This window comes from Athene cunicularia (genome assembly GCF_003259725.1).
Source record: "Athene cunicularia isolate RWA chromosome 2 unlocalized genomic scaffold, athCun1 chr2_part1, whole genome shotgun sequence".
Lineage (NCBI taxonomy): Eukaryota > Metazoa > Chordata > Aves > Strigiformes > Strigidae > Athene > Athene cunicularia.
The window spans coordinates 9,849,693-9,861,941 of NW_020799095.1; the positions used below are offsets into that span (position 1 = coordinate 9,849,693).

The following is a 12,249-nucleotide window of genomic DNA, read 5'->3' on the forward strand; positions in this document are numbered from 1 at the left end:
CCCCCCCATTTTATGGTCAGCCACGGTTATGCAGGCACACAGCGTGATTTTGCTTACTACTTTCACTGCCCACAAATGTAAACCATGAAAAGAAAGTTTGTGTGTCTTAAATCTAAAACACATCATCATACTCTGCCAGATTATCATTTTCCTCCACAAGTTTTGGGTGGGTATGTTACCAACCTGCACACAAAATTCTAGTTTTCCCATGTTAATTTTGCAACTATCCAATTAACATCTGCATTTTAACCTGTGCACGAAGAGAGATTCAAACCGTTCTCAGCCATCGAGGCACTGTGACTCATTCACTGCAGTTCAAACACTTCCCCCTTTCGAACACATTCACACTAAATAGCAAAAGAAACCAACAAAACAGCTTATTTTGTTAGGGAGTCAAGTTATGCTTGCACTGTTGATCATAACTTTATGCTTCCATTGAAGCCTACAGGATTCTGGTTTTACTACTTCAGCCTTTTCAATAGCTTCTTAGGTTCTTTTCCTTCATTTTTGAAGGTTTAATTCCAGTTTATACTCCTGTGCATATCTTCCCCTGCCACATTAATAATTATCTTTCACATCCACTACAGCTGAAACAAGAAATACAGTGGATTTATGACAAAATCTAAGCCAAGCTTATACAGAATTGCATTATCCAGTTCTTTGCCTACATTATCCCTCTTTCAGCTTGCTTCTTAGAAGATCTGAATATTTCGTTTAGGATGGAATTAGGGTCCTGGCCTCTAACATCCACGAACTTTGAGGTATTACTATAAGAGTTTATGGGCTCTTGGCTTTTTATAACAACCTCATCCCCCAAACATGTGAAACACTGGTGATTATTAAAATAATCTCAGTCAGAGCTGATAGCCCACTTCATAGATAGGGTGATGGTCACTCTACAGAACATTCTCATACACTGGCAGAACTGCAAGGTACTAAAGATAATCATCATGGAACTTGGAAACAGAACTCTCCAGTAGGACACCAAACTAAGGATAAAATAGAATAATGCAAGTTTGGGTGAATTTGGGGAAACTAACTAGTTTCTGCTAGGAACACATACAAGAAATTCTCAAATAATTTCTCTCCAAGTCAAAAAGCTGGTCATCGGGATGACTCAGGTTCTCTAGATATGCTGGGAAAACCATCACCATGAACCTCATGTTCCAGTCAATTCCCAAAATAAAGTCTCATTTTCTCTCTAGCACCACATTTACATTTTTCATATAACTTCCTCTAGGGCTTAGCATTAACTAGTAACTGATTCACTGTTAATACAGAACGGGGAAAAAAAAAAAAAAGAAAGCTGTCATTTCCTGAGAAGTAAAGTTTTATTTCAAATATCAACACAGCTTGATTGAACCAAAAAAGAGCACTCATGCAATCAGGATCTTAACTCAGTAGGCAACTAATCTGTACCTTGAAACATGAGGACGAGTAGGCATCCTGATAACTGAGTTTTGCCAGTGTTCAATGACTATTCGAGCTTATGTAGAGCCACCAAGTAGACAGCAGAGCTCACAAACTGCTAAAGTAAAATCGAAATATTGAAATCTCTAATTAATGACAGATTTTAATTAAGGCAGCTCCAAGATTAGACAAAGGGACTCTTTCTAGAGTCCACATTCAGAAAGCAATTCAGGACAAATAGACTACGAGGACAAAGAATATCTGTTCTCTGACTTTGAGTTAAAATGAATTGTATCTGTTGAAGAACTGGTCCATATGTTCAAAAGGTATTTTCCATCTCCGGTTTTTATGATTCATACATAGATTGCAATTTCATTGCTACGGGGTAAATACATTTTAAATTAGACTATATAAAGAAGCGCTAAAGTTGCCATGACAGTTGCAGCAAAATGCCTTGTCGTTTCTCATTACAAAGCATAACCTATCTTTATAACCAAATTAGCTTTTTCAGCTATTCCCCCAAATGTAGCCTGCAGATCTATTTTTGTTGATCCACCAATTGTTTCTTTCAGATTTGCATGGTTAATTATCAAACAAAATGATCATCATTTAGATTATTAAAACAATCCATCAGCCAGCTTTGCTCTTTCATGTGAGGATAGAAAAGGTGAAAGGTTTTAGTGAATTTTTTGTCAAGACCTTGTTAGAAAAGCAGAGAAACAGTTCTATGCCACCAGCCCCGATTTGATCGTCTTCCCTAGATATGCCCCCAACCCAACCCCAGACCTTCCATTGGACACAGCTCAATGCCTGCTGTTTCCCCTCTGAAGGTTAGCTCTAACCCTCAGCTAATGTTTGCTCTGGAAAATCATCAACCCCTTTGTTAGTGCAGCTGATGCTAGATACAGCCATGGTCTCTTGGTTGTATTTTCTTTCCAGGTTTAAAGCTTCAGGAGTATGAAAGATGAGAGGCACAAAGAGCAGTCTCCATCTGTTACTTTTAAATAATAGGACAGGGGGGCAAAAGTCTCCTAAAAATAACTTAAACTCTTCTGCTTCCACCTATCTTCCAATCTTTAAAAACACAGGAACACAGAAGAAAGCGGGGGGGGGGGCATGGTAATACTCATGTAGGCTGCAACTTGTCATACTAATTATCTTTTGCATCAAATTGATTGCATTAACCAGAAAGCAGATTTAAAAAAAAAAAAAAAAACAAAAAAAACAACCACACCACCCTAAGAACTGTTCATTCCAAGAACAATTAAATCTAAAGTACAAAGAATCATGACGAATTGCTGACAAGTGTTAAAACATCATCTGCTGGCAGCTTCTTTTTCTTTTAAGAAGATGTCATAGCAAAGTCAAAACCAAGAAGTCTAATACAAGATATCAATGACACATTTAATAGAACATGAGGCGAGATGTTCGTGTGTAAAATCCTTTGTCAATCTTTGCTATTAGTCAACATGTACACATCAGGGATACTACAGACAGTGTAATGGAAAGACCCCACTGTAAGATTATGTGCTGCTTCAAATAATATTATCCGAAGTTTATCTGACAAGACCTAAACCTTGAGAAGAGTCAGGAATAACGTTGCTAGATGCAGCAAGGAGACAGTTTCCTTAAAAGACTTGGAGATTTAAAGAGTTCTGAATTCAATCAATCCAATATAGAATTTTGTTAGAAGTCAACTCTGTAGCTGTGTGAACAACAAAACTAATTAAGCCTGATAGTGAATGTACACATGTCTTGCAGCTGATTGACTTTAATTGCATTATTCCTTAAGCTCTGGGGTGAGCTCATCCCTTAACCAGAAAATCTGCACAGGAGAGAAAGTTTAGCCTTGTTGTTGAAAAAAACACAGACAACTACTGAATCTTTTGTCCCATGGTTAGGAAATCCATACCATCATCCTCTGCTGTGAATTGCCCGATGGCTAGTGAAGGGTGATCTCATGCTTTCCTTTGGTGTGGCATTAGCAGCCTCCCTCCTCTGCTGTACTCTTACAATTCACACAGAAACTTCACATCTCTGGAAGGTTCAAGAAACTTGCTCCCTTACCATTCATCATCAGATTTGGTCAAAATAGGCTACGTTATAGGGAGCAGACAGCATTCACAGACAGTGAATTAAGTTTACTGATATTCTAAGAAAAACAGGCAAAGCATTATGGAGGAACATTCCAGGAAGTTCTCAAATTGACTCTCCTCAGTTTTGAAGTGAGGTTTCCAGAAGAGATAGGGCAGCCTTTCAGCAACAATACAAGATATGACACAAGGAAAAAAAAATATTTTATTGGTTTAAAATTAGTAGCACCCTCTTGGTTTCTTATAAAATTCTCCTAGGGGAAAAAAAAAAAATTCTGAGTGATAAAATAAGTGCAGCTGACGTACTTTTTGGAAATATTTCGTGTCTATGGAAGCCATCACAAATGCCGTGGCTTCCCCTCATCCCCAGCACAGATACTTCTCCAGGCAAACTTGAGCATGCTGAGCAGACACTTAGCATAATGCACTCATTTGGTATATGTCATAAAAAAAAAAAACAAAAACAAACAAAACAAAAAAAAACAAAAAAAAAAAAAAAACCAAAAAAAAAACCCACCCACAACCACAAACCCAGAACAAGTGAATAGGGTAAAAAAATTAGCAGGTCTAGAAAAAATTCCATTATGGCAGCTGATTAGAAACATTGTTTAGAACAAAAGCTTTTTCCTTGCATGCTGATTTTAAGATAAACTGGGCTATAGATGGAATCTTCTGAACCTCACCTTGAAAGTGCAACAAAATACCAAAGGTATCTGAATGAGTAATGATGAGAAAGGAAACCCATTATATTTTCCTCTCACACTTGTATAAGAGAAAACACAACACTGCATCTTAGAAGAGTCTTCGTGTGTTTGCATAAACATTACACCTCAGGTTTCAGCTTTATATACCATAATCAGGAGAAATTTAACATAATTAGTTTCCCAAGATTTAGGTCATTATAACTTCTGCAAAGCACACACTCTCCAGTCTTTAAAACATTGTAATGCTAGACTCATGTAGTTGTGGTGTAATGGGAACTAATGCCCAAATCCCATATTTGGTGAGGGATACATATATAGCCAACTTCCAGAATGGTCTAGAGGGACCAGTTATATAGATTGCAGAGGACAGTTAACCTGCATTTTGTAACTTACATTAAGCCAGGAAGCGTAAGCCCTACTTTGAGATAGAGGTTTTAGTTTCTCTCTAAAGATACACAGGTGCTAACATAGCAGGATGAAAACTACTCATTCTATTCGATACAGTTTTTCTCCACAAGCAGTAAGAGAAAGAATGGGGTTAACCTGTATCTACTGCTATTGCTTCCCTCCAGGCACAGGGTCTCATCCTGCTTCCAGCCTAAAAAACAGTTTTACATTCAATTTGGTAGGCCGCTTGGTAATTTTGCCAAGACAACAGGTAGCATACTTGGATGAGCAACCTTTGAGTAACACTATGTACATTCTCTCATATTCTACAACTGACCAGAAGAAACCTGTTTCCTTTTTTAGTCACCTTATTTTGCTCAAAAACACCTTAGCTTTTCAATGCTAAGTTTATGTTGTACTTTGCTAGGCAACAGTTACAACAGCCCCTGAGTCTCATTTGACTGAGTTATCTTCATACAATAAAAATAGCTTACACCTCTTGCTGTACCTATGCATTTATGCGAGTAGCCAGTGTGCCATGCTCTCGTTAGGTGCATAGCAGTCAGAGATTAACAGGTCTGCTCTGCCCTTGCCAACGACCTTGGATGTGTCAGCACAGGCTGCAGATTCCCGTTGCTTTAAAAAACAGATGCCAGATTCAAGCTTCCCTTATGATGTCTTATCAAAGCATCACTCTAGAAGCAGTGGCCCACAGATTTTACTGAGGAAGCATCAAAATTTGCAGTCAAGCAGAGCCTTCAACACCACATTTCCAGCTGACTGGAAGAAACAAGCAACCTCTAGCAGAAGAAATGAGCAAATCCTATAAGAGGTGAGACACACAAGAAAAACACTGTCTATTAGGGGTTGTACTTGACTTGGCTACCTACTGTGTGGGTCAGTCTTTATTAATAGCAGACCTAATCCGACAAAGCTATAATGTGCATAACATGGCATGTACTATGGATGTAATAAGAGCAGCAATGTTGGAGTACTGACCACAGATATTTGATTTTTCCAATCCTTCGGTGAACTTCAAAGTGTAATAATTCTTTTATACATCATGCCTTGCAACAAGTATATAACTAGCTAAACTTGCTTCTACAAGGCACTGCCTCCACCTCAAATTCAAGTTTAATGAATTATTTAAGGTAAGCCAAACAGAGGCTTGTTGAAATTCAGTGAGTCCATTTGACAACATGCCAAAAACCTTGAAGAATTCGGGTTTTTTCGTTCCGTATTTGATTATATTCCATGTGCTTATACAAAGATGATTTAAAACCAAATGTAACTAGGATCAAAGTGCAATGAGAACCAAGTTCAAATGTTGTAAAACCATGATGATATATGGTGTAGAGGTATGTACAGTTCTGAAAAGATGTATTATGAAAAGGAGGTATTTAGGGATTTTATACTCGATTTATTGCAAAACCGACAAATTTCCCTCATTAACTCCGATTAAGCCCACTGAATTTTGCTACAGTTTTTTGGTTACATGCCAAGTGCCAGGAGGCAGTAACATATTTCTGTGGCTTGGGTTGTCTGGTCTGCTTTTGGAGAGTTGTCAGATCTCATTTGACCTTTATAATAAGGTTTAACCTTAGTCATTGGACTAAGTCACTCATTTAGATGAGCAAACTGGCACAGCTCAAACCTAGGTCAACAGTGAAGGAATGTTGTTGCCATTTGACAGCTGTTCAGTGGCTTCTGGGAAAACTGTTGGTGTCCTCAGTACATTTTCTAGTGGACCAGCACTTAACCTGAAGTTTGCTGCCACTGTTTGCAGTGCTCAGCAGAAAGGCAAACAGCTGAGTCATCAGGGGGACAGTGACTTTCTAAATACTGACTTTTTCCAAGTCAGACTTGAGGCACTGAAGGGAAAAACCCAAAGATTCAAAACAGCGTAATAGACAAATCTTTATATTATTTAGAACTAGGTATCTTCTATGAGTTTAAAGGAAAAGTCACTTCACAGGAATGGATCTTCTGAGCCACTCCTAAAAAGTGCTCCAATAACCTTTGTGTTCAGGTAACATCCCAGACCCCATAAAGGAAACTCACTATTACCCATGTCCCTGCTCTAACAAGCAATGAAATCCACCTACAGGTCCCTATTATTCTGGATACAAGCAGGCTGCAACAACCCCATGTAATACCAGCAGCCATACCTGGAATAGTTTCTTAAAACTACGTAAATCCTCTACTCTTATACTGAATGATTAATCACAAGGTCCATTTTGACCTCATGCACTATGAAAGATACTACTGAACTGACAACGACATACGATACTCTGCTTATCAACACATTAATGCTTCAATACTTATACAGGAGGAATACAAGGGCAAAAACAAGGCAAGGGGAAAGCAGAGACACCCACACAACAGGGAGGAAGCAAAGTTACATACCAAAATCTCTGACCTGGAATTCAGCGAAACAGCTGCCACAGTAAAGCTGGAATACCACCCTTCCTAGCTTCCATCTCCTTGACTGGTATTTCCATCACAAAGAAACTGTATTATAAACTATCACAAGGAGTGGTAGAAGAGTTAGCCTATTTAAAATTTAGATACTACAGTAAATGTTGATCAACACTCTCTGTTCTGATTCCTCTAAGAAAACTGCTAACCACTGGGTACTAAAATATAGTACTTACCTCTGTTTAAAGATCAGGATATTGAAGAAAAAACACATTCTGACCTTAACTGAGGCACTGATGCCAAGTTGAGCAATGGACAAAGCTTTAACTATCTGAAAGAAAGCAAGAGGCTTGCGTTGCCAACACCAGAAAGCCAGAGCAATAATTCTGTAATAGAAGAGCAGAGGAGCCAGATAGAAGAATATCATGGAAGTTTAGCTGAGAGTCCTCCTGTCCTGCAGCCCATTGAACAGTGTTTCACATCCTGCATTTTTATTTCACTAGCTCATAAGCTAATGTCTTGGTAATAGATATGGGGAAAGATGCAGAAATGTTCTATATTATTTTTAATGGCATTTAAGACACACCAATTATTCTGCAGGCTCATTTAGCACCTAATACTAAATGATGCTCTCATATATTTCTAGAAAGTAGTATAATCTAAGCATCTCTAAAGATATTCCTGCTAACAACGCTGTGCAAGAGACATGGAATATTGTCATGAAGGTGCCAGTCAACAGCGGGGACCAAATGCATTATCAGACTTGACCAGCTTGCTAGGGTGCCCATGAGCAATAAAAGAAAGCCTGTCTCAGTCATTCAGAGGGAAGTTATCCCTGTCTTCTGCTTGCATATAAAATGGATTTGTGAGTTCTGCTTAGGTGCTATGCACTTTTTGCCTCTCAAAATTAGGGACATAAACAAGTTAGGGGGATTGTTGTTCCATTTTTCTTTCTTTTAGGACGTCACCTACGGTTTCTTTCAGTGCCTCAACCTTAAGCTGGCATGTGAAATACTGCATTTCTTCTGTTTTTCTAAGGAACAAATCAACTTTTTTTTTTCTCCTCATTTTTACATCTACTTCAGCTATACCACCTCAATAGTTCCTAGCACTTAGTTCTCAAGTCATTACTAGTAATGAATGAATTGTTAATATCAAAACTGCTTCTAGGGACAGCTGAGCTGAAATACTGAGTGCCTTGTGTCCCACTGTCTGCATACCTATGATTACTAATAGAGACAGACTGTCCTGCACATGGATATGCCATCACTATAAGACACTCTGCCTTGGCTGCCATCCCACTCAGCAAAAGCACCATCACGTAGAGATCAGCTATATCTTTGTGCCTGATAAAGTACCACTCCTCCTTCATTTTCATCAGCAGTAAGAAGGAAGCATACACAGTCTTCAGAGTACCACAGAAGGACTAAGTTCACTTCAGAGCTTCTCACAAAATTGCTGCAGACTTCTTCACACATCAAGTGATGCCACTAGCCAAGAACAGCAGCGTAGGCAATTTCAGCTCATTAGCATCAGTTTGTATCTTCGCCTTGATTCCGTTCCTCAAGCAACTTTAGTGCATCTGAAGGCAGTAAGGCCCAACACAGCTCTGTCAATGCCAGTTCAGAAGCTGAGATTTGGTTTGGTTTCCCTGCCCACCCCCCAATCCTTTAATTAAATAGATTAATTCCTTGGCTCCAAAAAAGATCAACCTTTTAGACCACTGGCTTCTTATTCTGACATTGAGAAAGTGAAGTGCTTGAAAAAACCTAGCTTGAAGCAGGTAGTAATGACTCTTTCCCAGGGCAGTCAGAAGGAACCTCTTAATCAAGTTTTCAAGACACCTCCCCTGCAACAAGACACTTTCCCAGGCTCAAGGGGCAGAGAAAAAAAAAAAAAAAGGCTTTCCCTGAACAACTTCACATCAAAAAAACCTGAGTACACAAATTCCGCATGTCCATGAGGGTGATGAGTTAATAGAAACTTATTAAAAACCTTCCCCAGATAGCATATTTGAGATAGATAAACATGCTTCAGCTTATCCAACAAAAAATACAAGCCATGAAAAAATATGTCTGAAAAAACGTGTTATTTTCAGTGACTCATTGACCCCACCTGCAGAACCCCTTTCAAATCTCTCACACAATGGACCTTCAAACTTCACACAGATAGAGGAAATGAAAAAAGAAAACTTGGGGGAGGGAAGGAGGAAATCAATTTAACTTTTAACATTTCTTAGATGCATCAAAGGTCTCAGCCATGTAGTTCTATTAGGTTTCTGTGTGGATTCTCGTAAGATGTATGTGGAAAAGCCTTCACTGGGTTCACTGCATGAGACTGAAGAAAATGCAGACAATATGAATTTGAACTTTAATCTTTTTCTTTCCTGGAAATCCATCTTCAAAAAAATGTTTAAATAAACTATATATAGATGCTGGCAAGTTGCAAGGCTGAATACAAATCTCTGATCCAATACAAATATTTTGCCACTCAGCTCATGACAGTGCACAGCAGTACCCAGGTCTCCCAAACTGAACCGCGGCATGGCTATACATCCTCACGGTTGGTGCTGGTATTTCTAAGATCCGTGCGGCAAGTTTATAAGCTTATTACACCCAAACACAGAAGACAAATGCTTACAATAAACAAGGATGAAAAAGAAAAGATTAGAGTATAAATGACAAAGGAAGATGAAATTAAAAGGTGTGGTGTATAACACAGGTGGAGGAAAATTACCACAGGCGTGATTTAATACAGTACAACAATTTTTTTTCCTGCAGATGCTGGATGGTCTAGACATACTTTCAAGCAACATTCCTGGTAGTTAATCCCTCAACTCTACTAGCAATTTGACAGGGTTGTAGCACTACGAACAATCTTTATTATGTACTTATCTTCCCCTCCCTCCTCAAAAAGGAAATCAAGTGTGTAGAGTGTAAAGTGCATTTCATATCATTTGTTAGTATGATGTCCTCCTGACTTAGGAATGCATCTCCCATTAACATTAAGGGGCAACCACAGACATGCAGAAAGAGGGGAAAAGTCACTGCTGTTTCAGCCTTGTACAGATTACTGATAGTCTGTGAAGTTTTTATTGCTCACCATCTAATCCCCTAGGATGGGGCAAGCAATAACCACTGAAAAGAATTAACCTTCTGCCTACATAATCTTTATTTTAACCTCCGAAACAGTGAAAATTCAATGTTCAAAAACTGAAGGAAAAAGAAAGCATGGAAACCATAGCAAGCAAAAAGAACATACTTTTATACAGAGAGGAGGCACAAGGCTTTTACAATACTTTGTGAAAGCAGAACTATTAAGACTGGAAGGATGGTGAAATAGGTAGCTAACAGCCCATGAAGCATTCAGCCACCTTCTTTCCCATCTTAATTTGAATACAAATTAAATTCACAGTTTCTTTGGCTTTAGATTTTGAGGCCAAATCTCAACTTATTGGAAGTCTCCTCTTAGTGTAAACACATCCTTTCTAAAGAACAGAAATCCAGCATGTCAGATCAAGGACTTGCTCACTGAGATAACTTTAATTTTTTATAGTGTCAAGGTTGGGGGAGGTTTGTTGGTTTGGTTGCTTTTTTTTTTTTTTTCTTCTTTTTTTTTTTGATGGAGGTAGAAAGAGGTCTGAATGAAGCAAAAGTAGAGGTTGGGAGAAAGCAGTGTTAGTATGATCAATACTGAACAAGCACTTGTGTTTTTAAAGAGCAAGTTGATTTAGTTGAAATACATATTCTTTGATTACAGAGCAAGCCATGTCCTTGTCTATAGTCAAAAGCCTTTTGGCTTCGATAAAGTAAAAGAAATCCTGAATACCATTCAAATTCTTAAAAAAAAAACAAAAAAAAAATCAACAACATTATTGCTTCCTGGCTATCACCGAACAGCTTTTCAGCTTCAGTCTGGGTTTCTAACAAGTTTTCTTGAAAGTTTTGGCCATTGTAACCGCTCCACAACTCAGTTGTTTTAAGCAGTGCTAAAAATACTGGAGAGGCAACGTGGGAGAACATGACTTCATGCATTGCCAAATAGCATCAATCAAACACATTTCTAGCTTAAGTGACAAGACGCAAAGGATAGGGGGATCCAGCCATAATAACCATCCCTGTCAACCCACAGAGAAGCACCACTGCATTGGAGAAGTCACGGCTGTACAAGCCCCTCCATGAACAGCAACTGCATCTAACAGTTTGCCACAGGATGTCCCACGACAACCTCAGAGATCAGCATGACCTTGTAGGGCTAACGCAGGTAAATAACACTCTCAGATCCTCTCACAGGTTCATTTTAAAATGAAGTATGCATCAACCTGAGCTTCATATCCTTTTTGACAAGGACATATTACCTGATGGGGCTGTGAACTGGACCATCTGCTGTAGGAAGGAGTACCAGAAGTCTTGTTGGCTGTAGTCCTCTGCAAAATAAGAGATAGACATGTCAAATATTCACCAACATCTCCATCATACACACAACCAGCTTTACCAATCTCAACCATATAAACTCCCATAAAAAAAAATCCAAAACACCCCTAAACAAAAACCTCAAGAAACCTTAAATATACTACACTAACTTAAAAATCAGAGATTAAAGTTCGCTGTACTACCAACGATCTGTTGGAGCCTTGGACCTCAGAACCACAATTTTTACCTCAAATTCTGCATGTCACCTACATTGCAAATTTAAATGTTAAGCCCTAACCTAAACTGGGGCTGCAGAGCACTACCCTTCAGACAGGTATTTTTTTTACTCAGATTAAGCAAATACGCTCTAAATTCACATATATTCTGGAAAGGCATCATTAAAGGAGTTTGTCTGACAGTTCTGAGTTATATCTCTACTTCTGTATTTTTCCCTAACTCATAGTGATGTTTCATTTCATACTTCATACTAGTTTTATAGAAGCTGTTCTTTACTCATAGAAAATAAAGCTATATTGTTCTTTCAGAATCACTTCACCTTACTCAAAAATGAAACATGGGTATTTCTGGAATAGGGAATAAAAGAGATTAGTTATTTACCAACTTCTTTTTGAAGAAAAACAACAGTCTTTATGGTTTATCCCTATACTTCTTTCACCCACTTCCCTATATTTGTTTTCTGAAGCACTATATCATGTGTGACATACAGACCTCATAATCAAACTGCCTTTGATATTGCAGAAGAATCAATTCAATATGGTATCTAGTAGAACACCACCATTTTAATACACATTATCCCTGGTTTCA

At 38.4% G+C, this 12,249-nt stretch overlaps 1 protein-coding gene across 1 annotated transcript in view; it reads right to left on the reverse strand.

Annotated features, from left to right (window-relative positions):
* RBMS3 (RNA binding motif single stranded interacting protein 3) overlaps positions 1 to 11,432 on the reverse strand; it is a 593,296-nt gene extending 581,864 nt beyond the window's left edge. The window contains exon 1 of the mRNA XM_026842748.1: positions 11,370 to 11,432. The gene's annotated coding sequence lies outside the window, so the exon portion shown is untranslated. The remainder of the gene's footprint in view (positions 1 to 11,369) is intronic.
* Positions 11,433 to 12,249: the final 817 nt, after the last annotated feature.